This window comes from Oryctolagus cuniculus, chromosome 7 (genome assembly GCF_964237555.1).
Source record: "Oryctolagus cuniculus chromosome 7, mOryCun1.1, whole genome shotgun sequence".
Taxonomy (NCBI): Eukaryota; Metazoa; Chordata; class Mammalia; order Lagomorpha; family Leporidae; genus Oryctolagus; species Oryctolagus cuniculus.
This window is the reverse complement of record NC_091438.1, coordinates 153,531,690-153,546,554: the sequence shown is the minus strand read 5'-3', so window position 1 is coordinate 153,546,554 and position 14,865 is coordinate 153,531,690.

Here is a 14,865-nt window from a genome sequence, read left to right as displayed (position 1 = left end):
TGTTAGCTGCTTCCCAAACACCCACCCCTGCTAACCTCTTAGAAGAAAGTGGGTGCAAATCTTCACTATCTTGGCTTAGGCAATGATTTCTTAGATATGATATCCAAACACAAGAAAGAACAAATAGATCAACTGAACTTCATGTAAACTAAAAACTTCCGAGCTTCAGGGGACAGGAGCCAGAAAGTGGAAAGCCAGCACACAAATGGGAGAAAACGTTTGCAACCCGAGCAGAGCGGCCAGTGCAGGATAGCTGGAGAACTCTTGCGACTCAGTAGCAAAATGACTCCCGGTTTGGAAATAGACAAGAAAGTTAAACAAGTGCTTTCCCAAAGAAGACCCTGAACTCTGCTGTGGACTAAAGGTGCCGCCTCCCAATCCTTACACTGAAATCCTAAACCCCAGGAGATGGGGTTCGGAAGTGAGACCTTGGGAAGTGACTGGGGCCAGAAGATGTCCCCTTGGAGCATAGCATGAGTGCCATGAGGGACCCCGCTGCCTGCGGTGCTGTCACCCCATATCGGACGGAGCACCAGTGGTGAGCCCCAGCGGCTCCACTTCCGATCCAGCTCTCTGCTGTGGCCTGGGAAAGCAGCAGAAGATGGCCCAAGTCCTTGGGCCCTGCACCTGCATGGGAGACCCGAAAGAAACTCCAGGCTCCTGGCTCAGATCAGCACAGCTCCAGCCTTGTAGCCATTTGGAAAGTGAACCAGTGGATGGAAGATCTCTCTCTCTCTTTCTCTCTCTCTCTCCCTCTCTAACTCTGCCTTCTAAATGAATAAATCAATCTTAAAAAAAAAAAAAAAAGCAACAACAAGTAATCAGGCTAAGTGAATGAAGCCGGTGGTCAAAGGCCACACCCTGAATATCCTGTTTGCATGAAGTGTCCACAGCAGGCAAATCCTAGAGACAGAATGGGGACAGCGGTCGCCAGGAGCCGGGGAAATGACTAACAGGTGCAGGGCTGTATTGTTGGGTGAGGAGAATGTTCAGGGATCAGACCGTGGTGGTGATGATCGCCAGACCTTGTGAATATGATAAAAAGCATTGAGGTGTGCATTTCAGAAGGGTGACCGTGGCAGTATGTGAGTTTTATCTCCGCTTTCAAAATTCCTCATGGATGACGTCAGCTAATAACCACAGTTAAGGTCTGGGGCCGGAGTTTGACCCCACGGTTTAGACAATGTCAGGATGACCGTGTCCCCGCACCAGGCGCCCTGGGCTCGGTTCCGGGCTTTGGTTCCTGACTCCAGATCCCTGCTAATGACAGCCCTGTGAGGCAGTGGCGATGACACAAGTAGTTGGGCTTCTGCCACCCGAACAGGGACATGAATCGAGTTCCTGGCTCCAGCCAAGGGGCCTCCAGGGTGTTTGTGCACTAACCAGTGGATGGGGACCCTGTCTCTCACACGTGGGCTGTACACTCTGTCAGGTTGCTCCAAGTGCCTTCTCCATGTGAACTCACACACGCAGTCTGCTCTTCTGCGCATAGATGCTATGATTGCCCCATTTCACCTGTGAAAACTGCCTGGAGTCACACTTAGGAAGGGCACTGTCGGGATTTAAATCCGGTTGGTCTGTGGGATCACTCAGCCAGCAGGTCATTGTTCAGACGGGGACCCTGGGACCTGGGCAGCGGGGGGGGGGGTGCGGGAACCCAGTGGCCAAGCCAGGACTGGAACCCAGGACTAGGTCTCCCAGGCCACCCCTGCAGGAGGCTCAGCACCAGCTTGCTTGGGCTGAGGGTGCATTCAGGGGGCACAGCCCAGTCCCCAGGACATTACAGGCCTCGCCTGGTGCAGCACGAGAGGCTGCAGAGACATTTTTGTGGAAAAGAAAAGAACTCGTGGGCCAGTGCTGTGGCCCAGCAGGTTAAGCCACATCCTGCAACACCGGCATCCCATATATAGGCGACAGTTCGAGTCCTGGCTGCTCCTCTTCTTTCCTTCCTTCCTTCCTTCCTTCCTTCCTTCCTTCCTTCCTTCCTTTCTAGATCTATTGAATGATTTATTTGAAGGGTAGAGTTACAGAGAGACAGAGGCAGAGGCAGAGAGAGATCTTCCATCTGCTGGTTCATTCCCCAATGGCTGCAATAGCCGGAGCTGGGCAGATCCGAAGCCAGGAGCCAGGAGCTTCTTCTGGGTCTCCCACATGAGTGCAGGGGCCCAAGGACTTGGGACATTTTCTACTGCCTTCCCAGGCCACAGCAGAGAGCTGGATCAGAAATGGGGCAGCCAAGGCTGGAACTGGCACCCATATGGGATGCTGGCACTGCAGATGGCAGTTTTACCCGCTACACCACAGCACCAGCCCCTACTCCACTTTTGATCCAGCTCCCTGCTGATGCCCAAGTGTTTGGGCCCCTGCACCCACGTGGGACACCCCAGAAGAAGCTCTTGGCTCCTGGCTTCAGCCTGGCTCAGCTCTGGCCTTTCTCTCCCTGCTTCTCTCAAGCAGTTAGCAAAATATTTGCTCAGCCCCATGGGTCAAGCATCCCTGCTTTAATTACCACGCTTAATGGATGGATGGGTGGACAAGTGGGTGGGTGGGTGGGTGGATGGGTGACTGGATGGATGAGTGAATGGATGGAAGTGGATGGAGGGAGGGGTGGGTGGGTGAGAAGTATCAGTTCCCTGGCAGATCCAGGCCCTGCCTCTCACTTGGCAGCACCACAGATGTTGGGGGAGGGAGCAGGGACAGAGAAAGGGGTTTGGGGCCGACCAGAGCAGGACCCAGGCACTGGTGGGGGCCAAGAAGCAGAGGGGACGTAAGCGGAGGAGGGTGCTGGTGGGTGCTGGACGGCAGGGCAACAGACTTCAGGCTCCTCCCCCTCCAGTTCCCAAGGCCAGGGCTCCCCAGTTCACACTCACAGCCACTGGGACCCCCACTGGGTTGTAATACTTTATTAGGGACTCTGGGGAGAGAGGAACCCCTTCGTAGCCACTCGCCGCATCTAGATCGGGCCTTAGCACCACCATCGGATTCTCCCCCACCCTCCCTGCCAGGCGGAGAGAGGAAGGAGTGTGCCTCCAGAGCCCGGCAGCCCCCTCCAGCTCGGCTCTGGCCTGCCAGAGGGACAGGCCTGTCGCAAGCTGAGCTGCACGGCCGGAGCCTGGGAGGGTCAGCGGCGGCCCCAGTGCAGCAGCTGAGACCCGAGCTCCCGGTGCCTGCACTGCAGGAATCGGCCACCGAGGGCCCGCTCTCCCCGCCGGCCTGGAAGCCACAGCTTTGCTGACAGCAGCACTGATGCCGGGGGAAGTGTACGCACGCAGCTCACGTACACAGAGGCTGTCCTGTGGCAGCGGAGGGGTGAAGCCTGGAGCCAGCCCATCGGCTCCCATGGCAGCTCAGGCACTGACAAACTGTGTCGCCACGGCCAAGTCGCTTGAGAGCCCTGAGCCTCAGCTTCCCCTTCAGCAGGGCCCGCCTCGCAGGACTGAAATGAGTTAGTGTGCAAAGTGCTGTGAGCACCCCAGGAGCTGTTCTGCCCAGCGACTGAGAGCCACCGCGACAGGAGGGTGGACACGCAGTGTCTCCACTGACCCAGAGAGACGAGAGCCTCAGGATTTAGGGACAAGTGCTGGGAAGGAAGTCACTGGAGGTTTGCGACAGAGAGTGGGAGGATCCGGGAGCATTTGAGGAGACTGTTAAAATTGAGAAGGAAGCCTGCGTGTAATGACCTGGGCGAGAGCAAAGGCCGAGGGGCAGCAGCTGACGCGGCTCCGGGAGCAGAGGGGATGAGGGCGCTGGGAAGCCTTGTGACAGGTGTTCAGCGACCTTCCCGGCCTCAGCACTGGACACCCTGCCACCCCCAACTGTGACAACCAGAACACCTCCCGCAGAGCCAAGTGTCCCCTGTCCCCTGGCTGAGGACCACTGGGTCAGGGAGGATGCAGGGTGGTCACATGGACAGGTCACAGGGCCATGGGAGCTTTAAAAAAGTTATTTATTTAGGAGCCGGCACTGTGGTGTAGCAGGTAAAGCCGCTGCCTGCAGTGCCAGTATCTCATGTGGGAGCCGGTCTGAGTCTCAGCTGCTCCACTTCCCATCCCGCTCTCTGCTGTGGCCTGGGAAAGCAGTGGAAGATGGCCTAAGTGCTTGGGACCCTGTACCCGCATGGGAGACCTGGAAGAAACTCCCAGCTCCTGGCTTTGGATATGGCCAGCTCCGGCCATTGCAACAATTTGGGGAGTGAACCAGCAGATGGAAGACCTCTCTCTCTCTCTCTCTCTCTCTCTCTTTCTCTCTCTGCCTCTGCCTCTCTGTAACTCTGCCTTTCAAATAAATAATCTTTTTAAAAATTATTTATTTGAAGGTCAGAGTGATAGCCACAGTGAGAAAACTTCCATCTCCCAATTAGCTCTTGTAACAGCCACAATAGAACCAGACCAGACAGAAGCCAGGAGCCAGGAACTCCATCAGGGTCTCCCAGGCAAGGATCTAAGTACTTGATCCAATACTTGCACCTGCTGCCTCCCAGGGGCATGAGCAGGAAGCAGCCAGGACGGGAACCAGCACTCTCAGACAGGTGCCGGCATTGCAGGCTGCCCTGTGCCATGGTTCCGGTTCCCAGTGGGGCCTTGACAGCCACTCCTAGAAGCTGGATGATGGGAAGGTCAAAGAGGGGTGGGCCCAGGCTAGTAAGACATGAACACCGGCGGCTGGTGCTGTGGCGCAGCAGGAAAAGCCGCCTGGGACGCTGGCATCCCATATGGGCGCTGGTTCAAGTCGAGTCCTGGCTGCTCCACTTCCGATCCAGCTCCCTGCTAATGTGCCTGGGAAGGCAGTGGAGGATGGCCCAAGTGCTTGGGCCCCTGCACCCACGTGGGAGACTCAGATGAAGCGCCTGGCGTCTGGCTTTGTATGCTCCAGCATCAGGCGTTGTGGCCATCTGAGCAGTGAGCCAGCAGACAGAATATTTCTCTCTCTCTTTCTCTCTCTCTCTCCCTCCCTCCCTGTAACTCTGCCTTTCAAAGAATAAATAAATAAATAAATCATGTTTAAAAAAATAGAAGAAGCGCCAGAAGAAGTGAAGCCCTGGCCCCTGGCCCAGCCCTGGCCAGGGGTGGGGGTGGGGGGCTGACCCATAACTGCAGCCCCCCGGTCCTCCTCCATCTGAGATCCCTCTGGGGCTCCCCAGGGCTCACAACTCCTCTTCTCCATGCTCTGGTGGGGGGCACCTCTCCCCCTCCCACTACCCACTACTGAGCAGTGCTCCTAGGGCAGCCGACCCTGGCCTGTCCCAGGCTCTCCAGGAATGGCCTTGCCACCAGGTGACCTCAGAGCCCCTTGTCCAGAAGGAAAAACATCCAAGGTCCTCCCTCCACCCCCACTGGGGAGGGGTAGTAGGAAGCCCCTTAGACCCAAAGCCTCATTGTCCACCCTCCCATCTCTGCTCTCTGGTACCTCCTTCTCAAACTCCTCCTCCTTGGCCCGCTTGTGGGCTTCTTATGCCCCCACCACTGCCCCTCCATCCTCCCTCCATCTCGCCTGTCTCAGCCCTGGGCTCCCTCCCTCCCTTCCTCAGGCCCCGCCTCCCGAGCCTTCGGTCATCCCCGCCCCAGTCTGTCTCTCTCTGCCCCAGTGGCTCCAGTGGTTTGGACAAGCTCAGCTCCCTTCTGCCAGATGACCTCACTTCCCCACCACACGCGCACACAGGCCCGCTGTCACACACGGAGCCACACGGGCGTGAACTCACCCAGGCAGGCGCACACGCAAATCCACAGCAACACAGCACAGCCGCTCCCCGTCACACACACCCCAGCCGGCGCCAGTGCAGCCCGTGCCTACCTAGCCAGGGTCAGGGGCAGCAGGGAGCCCAGGCTGCCCCATACCCACATGCCACCTGGCCTCTGTTCGGGAGCCCCTGGACCCCTTGCCCCTTCTGCTGCGGCTGAAGAAGCAGACGCACGGGTCAGGTCCAGAGGCCCCAGGTGGACGGGCCGTCTCCTCTGTCCCCACTGCCCCTCTGCCTTCTGCGGAGGTCTGTGAGACCTTGGGTGTGTGCCTCAGTTTCCTCCTTGGTAAGCAGGAATCTTGGCATCAGTCCTGCGGCGTTGGTGGGGGACAGGCTCAGGGGTCCCGTGGGCGCCTCCCACCCCAGCCTGGGTCCAGGGCCCCTCCAGTTAGCCCCCCACTGGCCGCCTGTCTCCAGGACTTCCCAGCAGACTTGGGGGGCCAGAGGGGAGGGGGAGCCGGCCTTCTGCCTTCTAATTTAGATTCCTGGGTTTATGGCAGGAAGCGCACGAGGCTGATCCTGTGATTATGATTCCTGAGGCTGCGGGAGGGGGCGGGCAGAGGAGCCCGCTACGGGGCTGCCCCCTGCTCTCCTCGCCCTCCGAGTCCTGGTCTCAGAGCCCCGACAGGCTCCTCTGCCTCGGATCCCAGGCTCAGGAACTCCATCTTGCAACCCAGAAAACCAGAGACAGGCAGCTGCCTACCAGGGGTCACACAGCACACACATGCCTGAGCTGCCCCGGAGCCCTCCTTCTGCCAGCTGGAGTCCAGCTGGGGGTGCGGGGAGAGCCTAGACATGTGGCTTCTTTGTTCTGTGCAAGCTGGACCCCAGGCCCCATCCTCCCTGCATCCCCCTCCCCCTGCATTCCTGAGGTGTCTGGGCAGAGAGGTTTGGCCAGGGCCATGGCAGGAGGGGCAGATCCCACCAGGGGTCAAGACCAGGGCACCAGCCTGGGCCTCAGCATCCGCGAAGGGCCCTGCCCCAGAAGGGGCCTGGGCTACGCTGGGGCAGTGGTGGCCAGGAAGGGACCTCAGCATCTCATGGGACCATCCCTCCCTTCCATGGGAGCCCCGGGCTGGACAGGCGTTGCTTCTCTCTGGACCTCTCCCCCTGCAGCCTCAGTGTTCTCATCTGTGCAAAGGGTGCAGCGGTCTCCAGGAGGCCAGTTCTTCTCCCTGGCCCAGGCCAGACCCAGGGTAGGGCCCCACCAGAGCCCTGGCATGGCTTTAACCAGCCCCCACGCCACATCTGGTCCCTGTCCCAGCTGGCTCTGGGGCCCTGGGGAGCCTCTGCCCTCTCTGGGTCTCTGCCCCCTCCTCAGTGAAAACGAGGGGCTTGGAGGGAGCCAGGGGCCCAGAGTCTGGGGTTTCACCAGCCAATGCCAAGTCCAAGAAATGGGGCAGGTGTGGGTGGACTGTGACTTTTCGCTTAGCCAAGTGAGGATATTTTTAAAAAACACTGTCAGAGAAGATGGAGGCACAGCTGAGGTGAGACAGCGCCCCCAAACACACACACACACACACACACACACGGGGTGGGGGCCGGGGGCCTCCTGGATTCCCAGCCAGCTGGGGGTCGTTGCCCCGGGGGCTCTGACCAAAGAGCTGGGCTGTTTGGGGCACATGTGTGCCCATGTGTGCGGGGGTGGTGGGGGGCGTGTGACGCTGGGCAGCAGGGCAGCACCCCACCCCCGAAAGGCCAGGGCTGCGCTGCCCACTCCAGCCTGGGGTCCGGGAGCAGATAAGAATCAAGGATCCAGGCAGGCACAGGAGGGGTGCCAGGCATTCCTGGAGTCGGGGAGAAAGGGGGCTTTGTTGCCCGAAACTGAGCCGCCCCCGGCTGGCCTCCGAGCGAGCGTGCCCAGGCACTCTGCCAAGGACTGAGAAACCCACACAGTTGGTGGGGGTGCTGTTGTGCTGGGGCCTCTCCTGAAGCGGCCGCCTGCCTCTGAGGGTCCCTGGTCAGCCGCACCCCACCCCTAGCCGAGTGCCTGGACAGTGCCTCAGAGGGCGCAGGTGCCAGGCTGGCCGGGGCTTGGCTGAGGAGACATGGAGGTTGGGGTGGCGGGACCCAGACTAAGGAAACACCCCAAGTCGAGCAGGGGCCCGAGCTCACCCGGTCCCATGCAGTCTTCCAACAGCCCGGGGAGAGGACACTGCTCATCCCATTTTACAGATGAATGAACACAGGCTGTGAGGGAGGGGCCAAGTTCATGGCAGAGGAGGAAGTGCAAGTCTGGCTTCTGAAGCCAGAGCCGGAGCCCCCTCCTCCCTGCTAAGGGGAGATTCAGGGTCACCTGGGAGGACAAGGAGGGGTGCTACATGTTCCCCAGGCTCGGCCTCCCTCTCTGAGAACCCGTCCAGAGTGGGCAGGTGCGGCTGGTGTGCAGGAGGGTTGGCTGCAAACTTCCAGGGTGGTGAGGACCAAATGACCCCCAGGACAGCTCTCAGGAGGCAGTATTTTTAAAATTTTTCTATTTATTTATATTTATTTGAAAGCAGAGAAAGAGAGAGAGAGCAGAGAGAGAGAGAGCAGAGAGAGAGAGAGAGAGAGATCTTGCATCTGTTGGTTCACTCCCCAAATGCAATAGCCCAAAGCCAGGAGCCTGGACCTCAACCTGGGTCCCCCATGCGGGTGGCAGAGTCCCAGGTACTTAAGCCATCACCTGTGCATTAGCAGGAAGCTGCGCTGGGAGCAGAGGAAGTGGGGCTGGAGCCCTGGCCCCAGGAGGTGGGCCGCACCCCTCACTGGGTGTTTGCCAAGTGCTCACGATGCACTGGGGGACAAGTCCCTGTCCCTCTCATCCTCTGCCTGTGCCCATGGTGGCGTCCCCAGGGGCTTTTGTCTTCCCTGGCTTCTGGCCCGAGGCTTCCCTTCTGCCTCCCAGAGGCTGAATGTGGGGACCAAGCAGGGGTTCTGCCCACAGCCTCTTCCTCACGGGCTCTGCGCCTGGCGCCTGGTTTGTGCATAACGGGGTTCCTGTACCTCTGTTCTCTCTGTTCTCGCCCTTGGTGGGAGGAGCATGGGGTGGGGCCACGGGGCCTCTGGAATGCACAGCCCCTCACCGTCCCCTCCCTCGGACACCAGGAAAGCACAAAGCGCCTTCCTTTGTCTGCAACCCCAGTGCTTAATAGGATTGGGGGTGGGGAAAGGGCCTCCGGTGGGAGGCACCCCCCTGTGCGGCCACAATGAGGCCGAGTGACATCACGCTGCCCCCCGCCATGATGTCAGAGGCTGCCACAATGGCCCTTGTAGCTCCCAGCCTGGGGGCGGGACAGATGTCTGGGGAAGGGGTCGTGGCTAGGGCCAGGGCACCTGCCTCTTCCGAGGCTCCTCCTGGGAGTGGCCTGGCTGGGCTGCGCTGGGCCGGGCCGGGCAGGCAGCAACTGTCTCCCAAACAGCAGGCAAATAAATCCGCTTTTTTGTCTGTGTGAGTCAACTTAGACAATTGTTGCACAAGGGGACAGCGCAGTGTGTGTGTGGGGGGGGGGGAGTTGAGATTTTTCCTACCGATCATCAGCCTGCCCTCAGCCCACCGCTGCCTCCACCATGCTCTCTGCTGTCAAGGCCCATTGAGGGGTCCCCAGTTCCTGCTGTCAGGATGAAAAGTAAAATCCTTAGCAGGCAGCAAGGACCTCTGGGCTCAGACTCCTGGGCACCTCTGTGTCCCTGTCGCCTGCCTTCCCCACCGGCCCTGCTTCCACACCTGAGCCTTGCTCTTACTGTTCCCCTGTCCACCCACACAGCTTGAGGGGCTCAGCTCAGACACCACCTCCTCCAGGAAGCCTTCTGTGACTCCCAGCTGAACACGCTGCTCTTGCTCTGGGTCTTGCAGCCCCATGCTTGTTGTACCACAGCCTCAATCTTCCAGCATTCTCCAGGTCCCTCTCCTGGCAGACGGGGAGGTCTGTGAGGGCACCACCCCTTGCTTTCTCCCAGCACTGAGCACGGTGCATTGATTCCTTCAGGAAATAGGGCTGCCCCCACCCCCAGAGCTGAGCACCAGGCAGGCTCCATGACAGATAAGCCTCGCACCTGCGCACCCAGCTGCAGAACCGGAACAGCCCAAAGGCGGCTGGCACTCGAGCGCAGCGGGCTAAGGGGCTGCCTGCGATGCCGGCAACCGTACGCGAGCCTCGGTGCAAGTCCCGGCTGCTCTGCTTCCCATCCAGCTCCTGCTATTGCATCTGGGAAAGCAGCAGACGAAGGCCCAGGTACGTGGGTGCTTGCCAGCCACAGGAGAGACCAGATGCAGCTCCTGGCTCCCGGCTTCAGCCTGGCCCAGCTCCAGCCATTGTGGCCATCTGGGGAGTGAACCAGCGGATGGAAGACCTCTCTCTCTCTCTACCCCTATCTTTCTGTAACGCTGCCTTTCAAGTGAATAAATCAATCTTTCTTTATAAAAAAGGGTTTCCTTCTTGGAGGAAGGGTTTCCTTGTTGGAGGATGTGACATATGAGCCAACGCCAGGAGGAACGCTGCCCGTGTCCGGGGTGTGGGGAGAGCTCCAGGCAGCCGGTGACACCCAGTAGGCCCTCAGGAACACTGAGAGATGGAAGGGGGACTGAGATGGGGCATGGGAGGCCCAGGAAGGGAGGAGGGCGGGGCCCCGGGGTTAGGGAGTTGGGTTCAAATCCTCCACACACTTGCTGGGTTGGGGGGAACTCTGGCCACTTCGCTGAGCCTTGTGGCAGAACCCATTGTCCACACAGGGACAGAGAGTGAGAGCGGGCACTGCTAACAACAGGCCGGAGCCAGATGGTCCTGGAGGAACGGGGCGGGGGATGCTCCCCCAGTCCTCCCCGGGCACAGTGCGTGGAGAGGCTGGGATAAAGTGAGCTCACCCACCGAACCACGGCGGCCGGTGCCGGGCACACGCTGTGGCCTCAGTCATTGCCAGCTCTGATTCTATTACACACACGGAGGGAGGTGAAGCGGCCGCGAGGAGGGGAGGGTCAGAGGCAACCTGGCCCCCTGTGCTGCCGCCGGGACGGGGCGTGGGGGAGGGGCGACGGGCACGCGCGCATGCGCGCACCGTGGTGGGTGGTGAAGTTCGGCAGAGGTCTCAGGGATGACTGGGGATCGGAGCGGGGCCTGGGGCGCGGGGGCAGCGTCCACAGGTGGGAGGAAGACTGGCGGGGAACTGAGGCAGCGCGGTGGGAGCTTTGCGCATGCCCAGATGCTGGCATCAGGCCCTGGTCTTGGGGGAAGAGGCCCCTCCGCCCAGCAGGAGACCCAGTCCCGCGCTGCCGGCTCTGCCAGACCAGTGTGGCTACAGCATCCGTTAGCAGCCGTGGGTCCGGGCCGCCGAGGCCGCAGGGGAATGTGACGAGGCTGCAGAATTGGGGCCCGGGCCCAGCAGGAGAGAGGGGGCCCCCACCCCCCGGCAGGGTGGGATGTGGCGCCGCTTCCCAGAAACCCGGCCTGGGCCTGCTGTGGCGGGGAAAGCTGGACCCAGGGGGCGGGAGCGGGCCTGCTGCCTGGGCTGCGCCAGGAGAGGCGCCAGGGTGGGTCAGCAAGGCTGGGGGGAGAGGGGCCCCTCAGTGCAGCCAGGACAGGTTCTAGACGGCCGCGCACCGAGGGCCATGCCCAAGGCCCCACAGCCTGGCTTCCTGCTGCTCGGAAGATCCCTCCAGGGCCCCGGGTGTCACTGGCAACAGGCAGAGGGAGAAGCTGGCCCTGGTCTGGTGCCCCACTGTCACCCGCGAGGGGTGGGTGGGGTCTTGGCCTACTTACCAAAACCCTGCTGAGCCTCGTTGTTCCCATCTGTAAAGTGGGGATAAATCCACACCTTGCAGGCTGCTTGTGATTCTCCCATAGGACAATGTGGCTCCCAGGCTAGACACAGTGACCAGCACATAGTAGGTGTTCAGAAATGCTGGCTCGCTTCTCCTTCACTGTCTCTGTGGTCCTAGCCAGCCAGCGGCAGCTGGGAACACCTGTCCAGCCCTCACCACACCCCCAGAACCCACATGGTGGGAGAGGGAATAACCTGCCTCCATCCGGATGCACTGGACCCCCAGGCCCCCAAGCCCCGCCCCTCCCCACTTCATTCGTCAGGGCATCGAGCAAATACTAACTGAGGTCCTACTGGGTGCCGGATGCTGTTCTGGGGAGGGGCAGTCCAGGCCCAAGGCAGAGCCGGGGAGGACGCAGGGGGCTTGACCGTGCCCCGTGCCCCGTGCCCAGCCCCGCCCCAGCGTCAGGTCACTCAGCGGGAGCTGAATCAAGGAGGGGACAGAGAGCTTGCCCCTTCCCCTACGACTCCACGGCAGGGCCTATCGAGAAACTGTTCCCTCTCGTTCCCCTCGCGGGGGAGCCTGGCACCAGGGGCGGCTCCCTGCCGGCCCCTTCTCCCTTCATTGCCGCCTTCGCCTCCCTCGGGGCTTGGTTGGAGGCTTCAGAGGATCCAGGGAGTGCACTGAGCTGCAGGCCCACTTCCCAGCTGAGAAGACTGAGGTCGGAGATGAGGGTTCTGCTTGGAGTGGGAATGAGAGCAGGGCTGGTGTCCCAGGGCTGAGAGCCGGGGGCCAGGGTGGCCCTGGAGCTGGAGGGGGCTTGTCCTGGTCAAACAGGACCCAGGGGCTGAAGGGGTCACTTAGCCCCCCCGCCAGAGCCACAGTCTCCTGTCCCCTCACCTGGAGGGCTGCCACCTGACCCCGGCTTCCGTGTGGGTGGCTGCTCCTCCAGGAAGCCCACCTGCTCTTCCAGTCCTCTGGCTCCTGCACCCGCAGCTTCTCCCTGTCTTAGCCTGGGTCCCGCTCTGTTGCCGCTGCTGCTCCCCCCAGGCTGTGAGACCCTGTGGGGGGGGGGGCTCACCTGTGCCCAGCTTGGCCCAGAGCAGGAAGCCACCAAGCAGCAAAGGGGCTGGGCATCTGGGTGAGGGACACAGTGGTGGGAGGGGCCTGGGGTAGGTGTCGCGGCCCCGTGCCTCCCAGTCCTCTACGACGGCAGAGGGCGAAAGGGTCCTGCCTTGGCAGTGGAGGGCACCACATGGAAACGTCCATGAGGACCCTGGTGGCCCGGGGCGCAGGGCACCAGCTCCCGCTCTGCCCCTCGTGAGCTGGGAGGCTCTGGCCAGTCCCTCACCTCAGTGTTCAAATCTCTGAGATGGGCAATTCACAGCACCCTCCCCCAGGGCTGCTGGGAGGTTGAAGTAAGCAAACAGGGGCGGAGCACTCGGGGAAGGGCAGGACGGCACTCGGCTCCCAGCATGCCTTGGGTGAGTGGTGAGTGTTTGCTGTACCGGAGGCCCAACACTGGTAACTGGCTCTGGCTTGCTTTTTTAACCTTTGCTCCACTTCCACACTTCCTTGCTTTAGAAGGGGCCCCAGTCCACACTCCAGGGGCAGGGAGAGAGTCTGTATGAATTATTTGTAATTCTCCAGGAAGGAAGTTTGTCTAATCTCTCCGATGTACGTATTCAATCATGTATTTCTATCGGCATGAACTTATGTACAAAGGCGCTTCAAAAAGCCCGTGGAAAGTGGAATTAAAAGCCAAGTTGAAGGGTCAACACTGTGGTGTAAGTAGGTTAAGCCTCCGTCTGTGGTGCTGGCGTCCGATACAGGTTCGAGACCTGGCTGCTCCACTTCCTATCCAGCTCTCTGCTATGGCCTGGGAAAGCAGTAGAAGATAGCCCAAGTGCTTGGGCCCCTGCACCCACGTGGGAGACCCGGAAGAAGCTCTGGGCTTTGGATCAGCCTGGCTTCAGTCTTTGTGGCCATCTGGGGCATGAACCAGCAGATGGAAGACCTTCCTGTCTCTCCCTCTCTCTGTAACTCTGTATCTCAAATAAATAAATAGAATCTTAAAAAAAAAAAAAAGAGCCAAGTTTATTTTTGTGCAAAACAATTTTGAAATCCACGTATCGCTGCTAACTTGTATTTCTCACGCTCTGGGTTAGAATCTAATGCTGGACGATTTGTTTCGCTGCTCAACTTGTTCCAGGTTTGACCACTGGGTGCGCTTCCAGGCTGGCACTGTGTTTGTGTGGCATGGCCGCACCTCTGTGTTTGCTGGGATTTTTTAAGTAACTTAATTTAGAGGCAGAAAGGGGTGCGTGGGGAGACAGCGAGCGAGAGAGCAAGCTCTCATCTGCTGGTTCACTCCCCAAATACCTGCAATGGGCCAGAGCTGCAGTCAGAAACTGGGGGCTGATCCAGGTCTCCCCTACGCGTGACAGCAGCCCCATCATTTGAGCCACCTCTGGCTGCCTCCCAGGGTCCAGCCTAGTGGGAAGCTGGAACCAGAAGCCACAGCTGGGAATGGAACCGGGTTCTACAGCAGGTCTTGGCCCTGGCTAAACGCCCCGGCGTCCTTTCTGAGTACACCCTTACCCCGACACTTCAGGGTGCCCAGGCTCACTCCATTTTCCCTGGAGGCAGCCTCTTCCCTCAGGAGCCCAGATTCCTGCTTTTGTTGGGAGAGTGGCTTTTAGGGACCAGGCCCTCCCGGGCTCAGAGCTGGCTTTGTTTGACATAAAAATGAAGATGCCCCCCCCCCCGCTGCTGGTAGTGGGGGGGGGTCTTTGGAGCCAGCCCCAGGCCCCTCTTGCCCCTGCTGTCCCTGCCCACTCCCCAGTAGGCCTTCAAGTCTCTGGCTCCGGCCTGACCTCTCCCTGCACTCCCGGCACAGGTTGTTCTGGGGTCGCAAGCTGCAGGCCACGCCCGGCTGGCCTGGGCAGCCGTGTTAGTGGGGGCGGCAGCAGCTGTAGCTCAGCCACAGAGCCGCGGTGGTCACCTGGGCCAGGCCAGGCCAGGCTCAGGCACCAGGAAGGCCTGACTCAGCCACCGCGCCCAGCGCTAACGGAGGCAGGCCCAGCCAGCTGCACCCTTGGCTCCCTCACCCAGCCCCCGCCCCACCTGTCACTGGCCGCTCGGTGGGCTGGGGGTCAGGGTCTCTCCTGTCACCCCCTGGCTCCAGGCTGAGAGTCCTTGTGACAGCAGTCATGGCAAACTCCACTCTAAACCTTCACTGGCTCCCTACTGTGGACCTGCCTTACAGGGCCCTGGAGACCTCTCGCGCCCACATCACGCCTTAATGATACCAAATTGCTTGTGGTTCCTTTGCACAACCCTGTGGTTTCACACCCCCGCAGCTGACTCTGCGCGCATCACCCCTCCCACT